A 16,790-nucleotide genomic window follows, 5' to 3' on the forward strand; every position below is an offset into this window, starting at 1 on the left:
AGCACTAATATGAACACTGTCATTAAAATTGAAGAGAGCAAGGAAGTACCACAGCAAGTAAGAACAGGACTTTGAAAATTCTTGTGAAAGAATTTGAATAAATAGGACCCTCAAATTTAAAGAAACTACCTAAATTAGGAGAAAAGATGAAAAGAAAATAACAGTTGCAAATCAATTGTATTTATGCGGAGGGAAATCTTTGCAGAAGATATAAAAATACTAACGAGTACACTTGAGTATTTGGGAAGGTCAGTTTCATTTTGTCTTGGGAAGACTGGAGCTTTGATCTAGAGAACAGCATTGCTGTGTGGCTGTGTGCTTCGTCCTGATGTGTGGGGCTGAGTGGAACTGTACTACATACATGTCTTGTCAGCCTGCTGGTTTCCCCAGAGCAATGTATCGTTGCAGTACAGGGCATGACACTGCTCCGAGCACGTAGTTCCCCTTCAGTATATGCTGAACACTGAAAATGTGAATAAACAAGTCTTGCCGTGCCGTTGGGCTGAGCTACCATCGACTCTATGGCTTGAAGCCTTCAGAACACCCCATTCCACCATGGTCCTAATTCATCTTTGCAGTCCCCGCAGGTGATATTTAGGTCCGTGTTTTTCTCCCCGTTACTGTCAGTGCTGAGATGCACATGTTGATCATGCCGCCCTTGTTCCAATAATGAGATCATGCCACACATCTGTAATGTGCCTGCTTCCGTTGATGATACGTGTTGCCGTCGCCTGTCCTGAAACCGTCAGTGTGCTGTTTTGAGCTGTATTCTTTTTAAAATCCCTTTGAGCAACATCCTGCCAGTGAGATGGAGGAGCGGCGCGGCATGAAAGAAGGAAGAGAAGAGCAAAGTAGACCCAGCCAGGGGTGTGGCAGAGAACCGTGCAGCTACTGGTAGGGAGAGCGTAGATGTTAGTTGTTTTGAAAATCAGGATTTGGCTTCAGAATGTCTTTTAGCATGACCGAACTGAGGAAGCTTTTTGAACACTTGAAAATTTTCAATTAGAAAAAAGTTGTGCAGGTCTCTATTGCCATTGAGATTATTTTAATGAGTAAAAGAAGTAACTGTGGCCTACACACAGCTATGAGGAAGGAAGGGAGGGAGAAGAACCCGCTGACGCCGCTGGACAGGGCAGGACGGCGCCGTGAGGGGTGAACACCGGCAGATGGGCTGGGTGAAAATCTGGCTTTGTGGCGAGTGGCTAGTGCTGAGCAACGTGGCTAGTGATAAGAAACCGTGGCGTGAGAGAGCTCCTGTCAGCATGCGTGGCTGGAGCAGGAGTGCTGGGCCGGCTTCCCAGGCGGCACACTTGGGGCTGGCTGGTGCACGAGGTTCCTGGTCCGGCCGTGCGGCCTCTCTGCAGGTGCTCAAGCGACCTCAGTGCGGGGCAGGTGGATTCGGGAGGGACGCAGAGTAAATTCCAGGGAGACAGAGACAGAGGCAGGGAGCATAAGGGCGCAGTGTCTTCCTGGACTCAGCACAGCAGCCACGTCCCCTCACGAGCTGCAGGTCTGCGGGTCCCCAGACCACCCTGTTCACACGGAGGGGCTGAGAGTGGGACGTCCGTACACAGGCAAAGAAGATTTCTGACACAGAGATTGAGATGTAAAGTGGTGAAAAGCTTATTTTTCAGAGAGAGAGAAAGAGAACGAGGTAAAAAGGGAGGGAGTGGCCACAGCACGTGGAGGGAGAGGAAGGAAGTGCTGGCCACCGAGCAGAAACTGTTGGGAGTTTTTAAAGGGTAAAAATGGCTTTTTTTCCTGCTTCAGCAGACTGATGACGGAAGCAGCTGTGAAGATGTTGCAGGGGCTCTTTATTTTTTCCCCTCTTTTCTCTGCGAGGCCGGCTTATCCGGGTCCTGGAACCGTGTTTCTGGGAGGAGCCGGGGGCAGGGCTGGGGCGGGGAGTTCGCACCCCACCGTCCACTTAGGGCCCTTCAGGCTGAAACAGACTAAGAGGTGATGAGTTAGGCCACAGGTGTCTGATCAGAACAGAACAGACGGGATGGTGTGTTGTGAGTTTTCTCTTCAGAGGGAAATTACGTGCTGTGAGTTTATTTTCCTTAACTTTCTGTTTGATAGTTTATTTTCCTCTGTTTGATAGGTCATTGTTAACAGTGAGGCCACCTTTCAGGGGCCTGCATGCCAGTGTGAATTACCCAAAGGTGAGAGTCAGTGGCCCTCTGGGAGCCCGGCTCCTGCACCCCTGTATTGCTTGAAACAGAGGAGACACTTAAGGCAACTGCTTGTCAAGTGAATGGATGCATTAACATAATACTAATATATCAAAATTCTATGTTCATATGTTTTCCATGATGCAAAAAATTCAACCTCTGATGACTTTTATAGTCAAAAATATGCAAGCATAATTGTCAGTTCCTTATTAATTTTTTAGAATTCCCTGTTCTTTACTGATGTTAGCCTACTTTCTTCTGCATGTATCATATTACTTCCTGTCCTGTGCCTCCCAGGATTGCACATAAAACAACAAACACAGCTTTAATTTGCATACACAGAATCAAAATCATGATTATCCTGACCTACAATAACTTAAAGCATGTTTTATGGCCACTGAAATTTTCTCAGGTTTGGAAAATATTAGTAGTTATTGAAGGGACAGTTGTCACTCACATAAAATTAAGGTTTGCAAATAACCACAGGCAGGAAAAGTTTCTGTTAAAAACAAACACGCCAAAGAATCATTGCAGAATGGCCAGGTCGACCTCCTCACATCTCCTCCCCCATAAAAGCAAAGAGAATGTTCACAGAAATGATCAAAATCAACCTTTCTTAAACCTCTGGAAATTAGCAAAAGGCTTGCACCAATCCATTTATTCAAAGACAAAATGGCCGAATGTTGTAAAAGCGATGACTTTTGAAGTCCGTGCTGCGTAATTCAATGAAAAAGGAGAGCTTGGCTTTCTAGTCAGTGCTGTGGATGAGCAGATGAAGCTCCCCGGGCAGCACAGGGCAACCTGGGTGGGGACCTGGGCTTGGGGCTGCCTCAGTACGTCCGTGTCACTTAGTGGTGCAAGAGGGCACTGCGGTTTTGAAAGAAAGCGTAGATAGTTTTCTCCTAATAAGCATATTTTACTTCCTATATGATATGCAACAATATACCACTAAGAAAAAATTATGCAAGTCTGGTCAAATGTTAGAGGCGTATGCTACAGATATTAATATCAACAGTGTGGTCCTTGTTTGCAGCAGATGTGGGAAGGAGAGAACTATCAGAGCTGTGAAATTGGTGAATGAAGCTGTACCTGTTCAGGGCTCTGGGGGTGGCGATTTTCTGTGCCAGTTATGATCAACTTTTCAGACACTTACAGCTGGGTCCAGACCAACCAATTTCTGATTGGTTCCTGGCAATGTCCTCTCTCTCTAAATTTGATTTTAAAAAATATTACTATAAATTTTCATCTCCACAATTATTATTACTTTAAAATGGGATGCTTTGCTAGTTTGGATAGATTTTGAAGGCTCCTTATTGGCTCCAAATTACAGCCTCATCAGGTGATGAGACCTCCTCTGTATGATGTGAGTGAGTCCTCGATCAAATGGAAAGCTGGTCCTCTTGGGCCAATGTCCTACGCCAAGAGTAAGCAGGTTTTAGGGGTGGCTGGTTCACTGTCGGCCGCTGGTATGCTCTGTTATCTGGTGGTGAAGTACGTTATGGGAACATAGCTGGATGCCATTTACATCAACCTTTTGCTGCTCTTTGCAGTGGAAGGATGAGCTCCGTAGGTTCACAAGCTTCATAGGCTCAGCTGGAAGGCACAATGCTCGATGCTGCTGCTACCAGAATGCACACAGAGACTCTGCCATGGACTCTGGACTGGAAGCACAGTAACACCCACTGTGATTCTTACGAATTGTTATTCTTTTGTTTGTATGGGAAGTGTTTATTGGGCTGTGAAAGCCTTAATCTCCCTGCGTCTTTGAGATAAAGAATGCTCGTTAGTAGCATTTGTCCTGTGTATTTTACAGGGCTACTTGGGAACAAGTGATATAGCATAAACCAATAACAAAAGCTCCTGTCGAAGGTCTTCCGAGGGCAGGGCGCTGTGTGTGTTGTCTTGTTCTCGTCACCACCCTTGTTTGCAGACATTAGTGTGGCCTCGTCACAGACGGAGATGTTGGGACCCAGACAGATCAAGTATCTCACACATGGTCACACAGTTTGCACCAGCAGCTTGGTGACTTTGTTGCGGCAGTGTGTACAGCTAGTGTTACAGCTCTTGTTACAGCTCTTATCCATTTGACCAGGGAAAGAACCCAGCAGCACACGAAGAGTCGGAGAACAGCCTTTATTCTTCTACAGCAGGCTCAGCACACCTAGTATTATAGCTCTCTTCGTGTCTTTTGATGTTCTCCCCTTCCTGCCCTTCTGCCCCTGCTTTTATACCCTTGGTAGGGCTTAAGAAGCATCCAATCAACTACAAGGTTTAACATCCAATCAGCAATAGGCTTTAACATCCAATCAACAACAAGCTTTAACATCCAATCAAAAACAGTGGGATTCAAAAATTACCCAATCAGGATCATGCAAGCAGCGTGGCCGGAAACAGGCAGCGGCAGGTGGGCCTGGGGCATTCCGGCACACAGGGTCCTGGCGGCAAGCGGGCGTCCCGCGCCAGCAGCGTGCCCTCCAACTGGCCACGCGCAGCACTGGCCCATGGAGATGCGGAACTACAGGGAGGCGGCAAGCGGCCGTGTCCTGGTGCCCGCCATTTTCCAAATCAACTTCAAACCCACGCACCTACTGCACACATTTGTAATAAGATAAAAACGCATTGGTTTTGCCATTTGTATTTAAATATTTACTTAAAAGTCCTTTTTGAAACTGTAATGAAAAACTTCTAGACAGTCTTGTCATTGATCCCAAACCTAGGCTGAGTTTGGCAGATCCTTCCTGGGACTCCGGCCACAGCTCCCTGTCCTCTCACACCCTCCAAAGGGGACTGGGGTCTTGTCAGCCCCCAGGCCTTACACTGTCCTAAAGATAAATCCCTCTGTTGTTTTTGTAACATCCCACCCCACTGCCTAAATTGTGGGCGTGGATGAAGAAGTGAACTTCACACTGACCTTTCATTTGAAACCTTACACCATCCAGGTGCTGGTACCTGCTGGTATTCAAGTACCTTGTCATTCTCTCACAGCTATGTAGCACTTTTCCACTTAAAATCTCATAGTGGTCAACATTTTTTCTCCTAAAAATGCTCTGGTGGTTTGAAAAGCTGTAACAGCTAATGGTAGTTTTTGATATGTCTTAGTTTCCTATTGCTGCTGTAACAGATCCCTATAAACTGGTGGCTTAAGCCAACACAGACTCGTTATCCTGCAGTTCTGGAAGTCAGAACTCTGGCGGGATCTCGCGGGGCTGAAACGAAGGTGCCGGCAGGCTGGTTCCTTCTGGAGGCTCTGGGGGAAGCTGTTTCTTTGCCTTTTTCAGCTTCTAGAGGCTGCTGCGTCCCGCGGCTTGGGGCTTTCCCTCCGTCACCAGAGCCAGCAGCATTGGTACCTTCTGCGAGTGCCTGGCTCTGACCTTCTTCCCCTTTAGAGACCTTTTCGATTACATAGCACCCTTGGGATTGCACCGAATAATCCGAATACTCTCCCCATCTCAGGGCATGTGACCTCATCACATCTGCAAAGTGCCTTCTGCCCATGAGTATCTTGGCACATGCTCACGGGTTCTGGGGATTGGGATGGGCACATCTCGTGGGGCCACCATGCTGACCACGGATGACTGACCGTCTTACCTCTGCTGAGACATCACTTGTTCCAGAGGCCTTGCCAGATGTCTGCCCTGCATCTGTGGTCTTCCTATCTTGTTCACAGTTTCTAACCTCAATTTTATCTTCTCCCAGCACTTGGCCCAGGGATGGACGTGTTTGCTGGTGTCTCTCCCTTGGGGTGTGGGGGCTCCTCTCCTGGGTGTCCTCTTGTTGCTCTTGGTAGTTCTTTTCCGAGCAAATTGGAGAGGATCTTTCTTTCTTGCAACTATTTATGCCAGTTTTTGTTAACATAAAATAGTTACCTAACTGTATAATTAATGAGTTTTTGCATTTTTCTCTGTCCCAATGATAAGCTCTTTGAGGAAAGTTACCATCTTTTCTTCTGTGGTTCCTGTACTAATAAAATGCTTGCACAAATACTCGGTATATTTTGAAGAATCCATGAGTTTTAGTCTTGAAAAATAATTTCTTAAGGTATTTTTCATCTTTGGATTTTGCTACATAACAAAATCTCTAAAATATCAGAGGCTTCTGTCCTCACTTACTGAGGGTCAGTCCTAGCCCTGCCAGGCCCACCCTTCACTGGGAGCCTGAAGGGTGGAGTGCAGAGTCCCACCCAGACCTCCTGCTGGCCACGGTGGGGCAGAGGCCCAGCACCTTCCCAGATGTGGCCCAGCGTGGCCCAGCAGAGTGGAGAGCTGAGTCCCCCGAGGGTGGGTGGACACAGAGAATTAATATTTCCAAACATGACTATGCTCAACCACATTTCATTTTTGTAGAATTGTTATTGAATTTTAGGAGTGACGATAAGTAATCCAGCACTAATTGTCTTTGTACATAGAAATATCTAACATGCAATCTCATTGCTCCCCCAATTTTGCAGTAGGCAATTTATCTGTGAAATAGCAATGCTTCTTCAATAATGGACTCCAGATTTGTTCAGAGGCCTTTGTTGTTTAGTACTATATTTATTTTATTTTTAAGATATGTGTTATCCCTTTACTAACATTTCTGAAGTGGGGCGAACCTTAAAATCTTCATCCTTCTCTTACAAAGCAATGTGTTGCATCTTCCGTTTTATTAAATCACTGGTGCACCCCACACATGATGTTTAAAATCGTGTCCATAAAATGAAATCCTGACTCAAAGTTTTATTTTAAGAAAAATCTATTAAATGGTGCATAAAAACAATGATTTGAAACTTTTATCTGTGGGGAAAAAACCCCTCTGAGTTCCAACCCAGGTGTATTGACATGTAAAATACATGTTTAGACACAGAAGGATTGCTCTGTATTGAGGAGAATAGGATACTAGAGCCCATGAACCAGCCCCTGAGGCCCACATAGAGGAAATGCAGGTCTTTTATCTTCAGCAGCACAGGTTTCAGTGTTGTAGGAGGGTAAAACGTGTGGTAGTCACGGTTCTCCAGAGAAACAAAGTACATAGGAGATAGATGGATGGATGGATGGATGCATGCATGCATGAATGGATACCCATGTGGATGGATAGATGGATGGATGGATGAATAGATGGATGGATGGATGAATAGATGGATGGGTGGATGGATGGATGCATCGATGGATGCATGGATGGATGGATAGATGGATGGATGGATGAATGGATGGATGGATGGATGGATGGATGGATGGATGGATGGATGAATGGATGGGTGGATGGATGGATAGCTGCTGGATGGATGGATGGATGCATGGATATGGATGGATGGATAAGTGGATGCATGAATGGATGCCCACGTGGATGGATAGATGGATGGATGAATAGATGGATGGATAGATGAATAGATGGATGGATAGCTGGATAGCTGGATGGATGGATGCATGGATGGATGAATGGATGCATGCATGCATGCATGAATGGATGCCCACGTGGATGGATAGATGGATGGATGGATGGATGAATAGATGGATGAATGGATAGCTGGATAGATGGATGCATGGATGGATGCATGGATGGATGGATAGATGGATGCATAAATGGATGCCCGCGTGGATGGATGGATGGATGAATAGACGGATGGATGCATTAATAGATGGATGGATGGATAGATAGATGAATGCATGAATGGATGCCCACGTGGATGGATGGATGGATGCATGGATGGATGGATGGATGGATGGATGGATGCATCGATAGATGGATGGATGGATGGTTAGCTTGATGGATGGATGGATGGATGGATAGCTGGATGGATGGATGTATGGATGGATGGATGGATGGATAGATGGATGCATGAATGGATGCCCACGTGGATGGATGGATGGATGCATGGATGGATGCATGGATGGATGGATGGATGGATGATGGATGGATGGATGGATGGATGGATAGCTGCATGGATGGATGGATAGCTGGATGGATGGATGCATGGATGGATGGATAGCTGGATGGATGGATGGATGGATGGATGGATGGATATATGGATGGATGGATGGATGGATAGAAGAATGGATGGGTGGGTGGGTGGATGAATGGTAATGTATGAGCAGGTTTTTAAATGGGAATTGGCTCATTCACCTGTGGAGGCTGAGGACTCCTGTGACCTGCCGTCTATAAGCTGGAGACCCAGGAAGCAGGTGGTGTAGTTCAGCCTGAGTCCTGGAATTAAAGGGCCGGGAATGAGGGAGGGGCCTTGGTGTAAGTTCCATACCGAGGTTGAGGAGACCAGCGTCCCAGCTCAAACATGAAGGTGAGAGACAAACAGAAGTGTGAATTCCTCCTCCCTCAGAAGATCCTCTCTGCCTCCTTCCTCATCTCATGAAATTCATTGACTTCCCTGAACTTGAATGCATGCTTGCAGAGATAAGCTGTTGTCCCCCAAGCACATTTTCCTGGCCGTGTGGCAAACCCTGGCCCCACTACACTGATTTGGCTGAGTCATGATGGGATATATCGAGTCCATGCCCAGGACTGGGGTGAGTGTGAACCGGACCCCGAACAAATGCTGGGGATATAAAAGTCGTGTCTGCTGCACACTTGCTGGATGCTAGAAGGTGTGCTCTAAGTTTGTGAGCTTAATTCAGTGTTCTTGAAGATCTGGCCAAATGGGTATGAGCTTTTCCATCTCACAGCTGGGGAAGGGGCACAGAGTTTACCCACCTTAGTTCTGGGAGCTCGGACTCAAAGGCACAGCCTCGTGCAGACGTGGTGACCACGACTTTGTTCCAGGGACACAGCATCACTTTAGGAAAGGCAGGAGAGACAGAGTCCACGACTAGCCATTAAAAATTGTTTTTTTAATAAATTTTAATTGTGAGAGATATTATTGCCTTTCAGAAATTAAAGTTTTGAGCCTCTCAGAATAAATTGCTAGATAGGGTTAAAAAAAAAAAGTGTTTTCCATCACTGCTATTGCTCAATTGTCAAAATAAGACTTGTGAGTCTTTTGGAAGAGGAGCACTGTACTCGTAGTGAAGAAATTATTCCAGCAATGCCTATGGCTAAGGACGAGCAGGACCGTAACAGCTCCCGAGGGAGCGCTGGCTCCGAGGAATGGCTCAGATTTGAGGCTGCCGCAGTGCACCTGGGTGTCCTGCCAGGACAGGCAGCTGCGCACCACATGGCCTGTCACATGCGACCTAGAAGGGTGTTGTCAGCTTCGATTTATGGGACATTCAGGGGACATTTGTATATTTGTCATAAGACATATTAATATAAGTTTATCTAGCTGTTTAAGATGGGAACACAAGTTCAAGAAGCTTCATGGTTAAATTATCCTGGCTAAGACTGTAGCCAGGCAAGACGTTATTTCTAGCAAAACGAATGCAAGGTAGAAGCATCTCACACCAGAGACACAGAAGATGAAAGGAAACTTTTGTGAGCCACTGGTACCCGCGTCTGAAAGTGTGGGCTGCAGAAGGGACCTCCTGTTCACAGGAGAAGTCCAGTGAAGACAGTCAGGACAAGGGTTAGTGGAGAAGAGCTGCTTGCCATGAAGACAAAAGTGATAAAACGTATCGGCACATGTAACAAAGAGCCTCAAATATAAATTTATCTTGTGTTATAAAATCTATCTTATAGTAATATTATGCTATCAATTTTATCTTTTGTCAGTTATAAAATAATTACAGTCGTCCTCGGTACAGGTGGGGGTTGGTCCCAGAACCCCAATGTGTGTCCAGATCTGTACACTCAGGTCCCACAGTCGGCCCGCAGAGCCCACATAGCCAAAAATCCAGCCCTCTATGTAAAACGGGTTTCTCATCCCTCCAATACTCTATTTTTGATCCATGTTTGACTGAAAAAAATATCCATTTATAAGTTCAAACCTGTGTTTTCAAGGGCCAACTGTAATGAAATAAAGGCGATTAATATACGGTAACATAAAAGCTCTTTTCATAATGATACTGGATAGTTAGGCTCTATCTCTAATTCTATATTTCTGAAATGTGAGGACTTATTACCAGATGTTTTGCTTGGGTCTTTGCAGCTATACTGGGCTGCATTTAGACCATGTCAGTAATGTTGCCCTAGAACACAAAGTAGAGAGATGGAGATCTCAAATAGCTTGTGTAAAGAGACAGAGCAAGGCACACACGTGCGTTCAGAGTCTGAGAGCACACTGCTGGGTTTAAGGAATGGAATGGAAGATGTGAAGAAACACATTTGCAAATTTCTCATTTTCTTTTTTAATAGTGATACCATTTATAGTGGACATTTAAACTGTTTTCAGTATTTTGGTATGATAAGTAATATTTTGATGTACATCTTTGGGTACACAGTGCTTTTGTATCTGGCTTTATTTTCTCAAGACAGGTCATTAGAAGTGGTATTACTGAGTGACATAAACTTAGGAAGGGTTTTCACAGATAGTGTTTCTCAGGTATTTCCTATTGTTCATCTCCTTACCAGCTTGGTTGTTAACACTTGCATCAAACGGTGTACCTGACTCCTTTAATTTCTTTGCATGCTTTTCTCTGAATACTAGAGAGGTTGTGCATTGTCCCATATGCTATTAGGTATTTGAATTTTTTAAGTTTTCAAGTTGCTTTTTTTATATCCTTCATCACTTTATCTTTTGGATTCAATGTTTTTCTTACACATTGCTATAGCTTTTAATTTAAAATTAAAAAATTTGCCTTTGTATTATATTTATAGTAAATATTTTCCCAAGATTTGGCTTTGCTTTTTACTTTTTTGGTTTTCTCTTTCAAGTTTCATTTATTCTTATTATTTTAGGCCTAGAAAATTTTCCTCCAGAGATTTTTCTCTCTGCTGAAATTATGGTAGAACTTTTAATATATTAATTTGAATTCCTGACTAACAGTGCCCATGTGTAGGTCCTTTCTGAGTCTTGTTCTATTAATCACTCTGTCTCTTGACAGTTGGTCTCTCTTGATCCTCCTCTGCTTTTCAGAGTGTGTTGTCACTTTTGAATGAATGCTGGATGTTGGATGTAGAACAACACACGCATTTATGCCTGGATGGCATGTCTCTTTCTCTGCTAGGTTGTTAGTTTGGTGGATTCAGTTAAAAGAGTTGGGAATTGAGCTGAGTGTCATTCACTTCAATTATTGAAGCTTTGATTATATTATCGTTATTAGAATTAATCTGTAGGGGTCATTATACAAATAGGAGCATAAAGACAGCATCCTGTTTCCCGAAAACAAGATCTACCCATAAAATAAGCCCTAGCAGGATTTCTAAGCATTTGCTCAGTATAAGCCTTACCCCAAAAATAAGACCTAGTGATGGGCGTGGCTACTCAGCGTATCTACACAACCCATGCATTTCGTTGTGGAGCAGCGGTAAAGAAGACGAGCAGCCCTTCTCATCCACCCCATGAGAGCTCTATTGCTCGACATGAGAGATTGGGGCCAATGGTTCTAAAGGAAATAGAGTCTCAAGAAATTCAGAATGGAATTTGGGGTTTGGAGAGTTATGATGATGTTCCAGAAGACAACGACTTAACTATATTTGAATAAATGTAGATAGCTGTACTGTACTTAAAAAAAACAACACATCCCCTGAAAATAAGCCCTAGGGTGTGTTCTTGAGGAAAAATAAATACAGGACTCTGTCTTATTTTCGGGGAAACATGGTATTGTTAACTTCTAGGAACTTTTACATCTCTAGTATTCTTCTACAAGTCATTTTTTGCCAAACATTTTTCCCCTAAGACACATGGGGATGAAATTTGAATGTATCTGTTTTAATGTGGCCATATTTCTTTGAGAGTTGTGGCTGAGCTTTGCCAAGGAAAAGTAACATAAGGTTATATCTGGAGAAAGTGTCACTTTTCTTAGTTTTTAAATGGGATGAAAATCTTGCAATCATTTTATAAGTAAATTTGTAACTTCAAGAGCCAGGATTACACTATTTCCTTCTGAGAACCCTTAATTCAAAGAGTCTGCTTGCAGAGGTCCTCGTACAAGAAGAACACTCCCCAGGGAGTGCACCTGGCTAAGAGAGACGGGGAGAGATTCGGGCGGCCCGGCTCTGCCTGTTCTGCCGTCTGATGTCCTGGCAGCTCCTGGTCCAAGTGACCTACCTGCTGAAGAGTGAGTGTTAGATCAAACTAAATCTGTCCCGACAAAGCCTCTATACTGGCACATCTGAGTTCTTACGAACAGTCTCCAACCTAACTTGGTCAGTCAGCAAACTGAAGACACACCTTGCGCTGCCTGTCCGCCAATCCCAGCAGCCAGACTTCAACACACGGTGTTCAAAGCCTGTTCAAATGGGGCAGACCCAAGCTGTACCCAGTCTGGCTGTCTTTGTGCATCACTTTACTTTTTCTGCCCATAGATCCTCTCCCACCATGAGGCAGTGCTGGAGTCACCCTGAATCTGCTGTTATTCCGAGGGCTGCCTGGGCCTCAAGTTGTTTTGTCCTTGTTCAATTAAGCTCTATTACATTTAATTTTTCTAAATTTCTTCTTTTAACAGGAGAGATTTCCTGACTTGAGAACTTTTTTAAGATACAAAAAGGATTAGTTGAGAATGAGTAAACATTCCGCAAGGACAACCGCATGATTCACTGAAAGCATTTCTGGGAATGAGGGGTCCGGTGCACGCGAGGCCTCGTTTCCTTGCTAAGGACAGCACTTCCCAGTGTGGTCCTGGAAACGCTCTGCTTCCAACCTGTGTTTCCCCTCTCGGTCCCATGTGGCCTAGAGTCCCCATCTGTGTTGAAATTTCTGTTTTTCATTTCTGTTTTAGCCCTTGAGTTTGTCCTTGCCCAAGGTTCAGTTTCTAACCACCCAGTCCTGCCTGACTTCGGTGGACGACGTCCCTCCCCCCAAGCTCCGTGAGCCCTGCCTGTGGCTTCCGTGAGCCCTGCCTGTGGCTTCCTGTGACTGTGGTGACCGTGTGATCACAAACCAGGAAGGGCCATGAGAGAGACTCTGAATCCTTGAAGTTGGACTGTGACCCCAAAAGACCGTAGAAGTAGATGAGAACAAAAAGACAGATTGGAGAGGGCTAGACGAGAACTGCACGTGAGCCTGGTTTAATGGAATCCACGTTCTCAGCAGCACGGCCCGTGGGAGGCTGAACCAAGCAAGAGCCAACCCAGGCGAGAAGGAAGCAGCTGCCTCCGCAGGCGGGGGAATTCGGAGCAGGCGCTGCCAGACCTCGGAGTCACAGCCCACCCCAAAGGCCTGCACGGTCGCTGCAGTTACACAAGGGCAGGAGGACTGTTACGGATGCGTGTGGCTCTCGGCTCTGAAATGGCAAAATCCTTGGTTGTTAAATAATTCTAGTTCCTTTACAATGGTAATCCAACCTGCTTCAGATTGGAAAACGGTTTCTTTAGTGGTTAGACTTAAATGCAGAGATGACAAAGTGCATCTAATGCCTGGTATTAATAGATTTCCATGAATTTAAGAATAACTGGAATAATTAATATTGAAGGTGTTTGTGATTTTTAAAGATATTAATTAAACTATCTGATTCTAATTTGACATCCAAATTAACTTTAGACTCATGACTTTTTAGTTGAAAAAAATAAGACAATATTACCAGGTTTGGGAGCAGCATTTGAATTTTTAAGAGGACTTGAGATTCATCATTAATTACGTTTGCTTTAGTAGATTTTGAAGAATTGATTAAGAACTTGGGGCCATTTTGCTTTTTATTTTTGTCTCTTAAATATTCAAGGAAGCATAATATATTAAATTTAAAATGAAGCTTAGCAATTTTAAAATAATTTAACTAAGTTGTAAATGTAACTCATGGCCTCCGGGAATTTAACCTGTTCATTATGAGTTGATTGAACATAAGTCAAAATCCACTTTGCATATAATTGTTAAGATTTACTAGGTTCCTAAATATAATGAAAGATATTAAATAGAATTAAAGGCTTGAGGAAATTAGGTTTTAAAATTTTGAACATTTAATAAATTGAATTATAATTTTTAAGAAATCAAAATGAACCACAAATAGTTTTCTCTGGGTAAAACCATCTCGGTCCATCAGCAGCTCACGTTGTAGCGCCATTACGCCGCCTCCGTTGAGTTGTTGGCAATTTGCTCACAGCTCCGGGCCTGGCATTAATATTTCCTTTGTGCAATTGTTAGTCACCAGGCCCTGTGATGATGGAGGAGGGGCTGCCCAGTCTTCGGTGGGAAGGGTCTCTTCCTCCTGGGAGTGAGCACTGAGGAGAAACCCACAGACCACCCCAGTCACCACGGCACGCCACCCCACAGCCCTGCGGTTCACACCCAGCACGGCACTGTGTCCCACCGAGAAGAGTTTCATGTGGACGTGGGGCATGGAATGAAAGAACAACGTGTTTTCTCTCAATTCTGCTGCTTTATGAGATTTGAAATCTGTGAATAGAACAGCTGAGTGGAAACACTGGAAGCTGGGCGCTGGCGGTCACGGCGCGGGTGCGCTAGTCCAGGAGAAGCTGTGATGTCATCACTCTGCTAACTTCCACTTCTCCCTCGGGAATGCACATTACTGCGTTGGGTCTTTGCTGATTGTCAGCCCATCATCTTGATCTTTTCTCTTTGAAAAGAGAAAAATGATCATTTTAGGGTTTTTGTTCTCTTCTTTGCCATTATGAGAATGCGATTTCAGTTCTGTCTTCTACGACGCGCTTTTTACTTCCCAACTCTGAAAATCGCCATGATTTTGGGAGATTTGTGTGCCGCCTCGCTGCTCTTGCGCACGGCTGTCTCCTGTCAGCCGTATTCCTGGCCGTGTCGGCTCCGACAGTCTTGCTACCTCTCACAGGAGACACATACAAGACACGAAGCAAGCGTTTTGTAGGAAGTGTTTTGTTTTCCTTAGATGTGGGTTTCAGTACTTCTTACCCTGAAACCCCCGTTCACCTGGAATCTTGCAGAAGACGGGAGCAGCTGGGACCCGCCTTGTCCTTCTCTGTGGGCCCCTGGCTCCAGAGTGGTTGTCGTCAGATGCGGGCCCACAGATCCCAGTTATCCCAGTTGGAAGATGTGGATCTCATGCCCTTGTCTCCAGGGACAGGCTCTTCTCATGAAGCTACTGCCACTTTCCAGCGTGACCTGCCATTCAAGTGGCTCTCACGGGGCTCTGCCGACCCCTCTCAAATGCCAACACCGTCTCTGTGCTCCGTGTCCCCTGTAGGGGCAGCTGGCAGCCCCTTCCTGCATCTGCAGAGGGCGCGGCGCATGGTCCAAAGTCTCCCGGAATAGCGTGGCCCACTGCTGGACTTCTCCTTTTCAAGCTATGTAGTTTTTATCCTTGGAGTTGCAGCCTCCACATCGATGTGGAAGGGGGGGGTGCTGTGAGGTGCGGGTCCTTGGAGCACCCTGAAAGCGGGACCTGGTGGCCCCTGGTTTTGCAGATTCTAATCCCAGGGCTGGCCATGGGGCCACCGGGGGTGGAGGAGCTTCCAGAATTTCTTCCAGGCCAGTACAGTTTCATTTTTCCAGAGGGTGGCACATGTGTCGGCCAAAATGTGTTTCTCAATCTTTCTCCTTCAGGCTGCAGTGGTTGGAAAACATCTTCCAGATTCCTGCAGTAGGAGCCCTGTGGCCGGGGCCTGCTTGGCTGGCTTTCATAGCTTGTGGTTGTGGGGAGGTGTGAGGGAGCTCCCTCAGGAATTCCTAGCATGGTTCCACTTTAACCCAGGGGTCTCTATGCGAAATTAAACCATTTAGAGGAACTTCAGGACAACTCCTCACTGGGAATTTTACACTGGCCAAAATGCGTTACTGGCAAACTATGATAGTTTTTACACTTTAGGGTACCACAGTAGGCATGTGCACTGTTCTCCCATACAAACCATCGTGTTAGGGTGCCGACCGTGTAGCCACTGTAACCTGGATTTCCTATATCTTTAGGGAAGTGCATTCAGACTGCATTTCTCATGGGACAGACTCAAAACATGCGTGGCTGTCTCGCAGGCTGCAAGACGGGTGGCAGTCCTGGTGCGTCCCAGCCAAGACCGGTACATCTCCAGTGGTAGAAATTCACACAGCCCAAAGTGCCTGATTCATTTCCATACGTCCCTGAGGGACAGCCCCACCTGGGCTGAGCTGGCAGCCGCTAGACTAGAGGAGCCCACGGGAGAGCAGATCCCCAACTGGGCAGACCGTATCTTTGCCTCTCACTTTGTGTGCAAGGGTCTGGGGTATTCCCAGTGCTGGTCTCATTTCCATGCAGTCTCCCTCACCTCTGCCCCAGGCTGTTGTGTGTGTGTGGTTTTTTTTCTTTAAGTAATGAAGCCAAACATAGTAAATGTTAATTTGATTTTGGAGTCGAGTTCCAGGTTTTGAGTGTTTACACGTTTTCCCGTTATCGGCTATATTAAATGCACATTGCCTGGCCACGTGAAGACTATCCTTAGCTCTATTACCAAATTCAGTTCTGATACAATTTTAATTCTGCAAACCAAAATCTGATTATCCTTTTCAGAAAGTGTTTCTATTACGTTGGTACAAAAGTAATTGTGGTTTTAGCATTGTTGAAATTTGCTGTTTGATACTGGAATACATTCTTAAATAAATGTGGTCATGTAATATATCATTTTAATGCACATTTCTCACTTTATGATTTTTTGCCAATGACTTATTACTTGCTGTTTATTTGATATTTATTTTAGACT

At 45.1% G+C, this 16,790-nt stretch overlaps 1 protein-coding gene across 1 annotated transcript in view; it reads left to right on the forward strand.

Annotated features, from left to right (window-relative positions):
* Positions 1-16,790, forward strand: part of WDR27 (WD repeat domain 27) — a 168,349-nt gene that overhangs the window by 83,075 nt on the left and 68,484 nt on the right. The gene's annotated exons all lie outside the window — the stretch shown is intronic.

This window comes from Microcebus murinus, chromosome 5 (genome assembly GCF_040939455.1).
Source record: "Microcebus murinus isolate Inina chromosome 5, M.murinus_Inina_mat1.0, whole genome shotgun sequence".
Classification (NCBI taxonomy): domain Eukaryota; kingdom Metazoa; phylum Chordata; class Mammalia; order Primates; family Cheirogaleidae; genus Microcebus; species Microcebus murinus.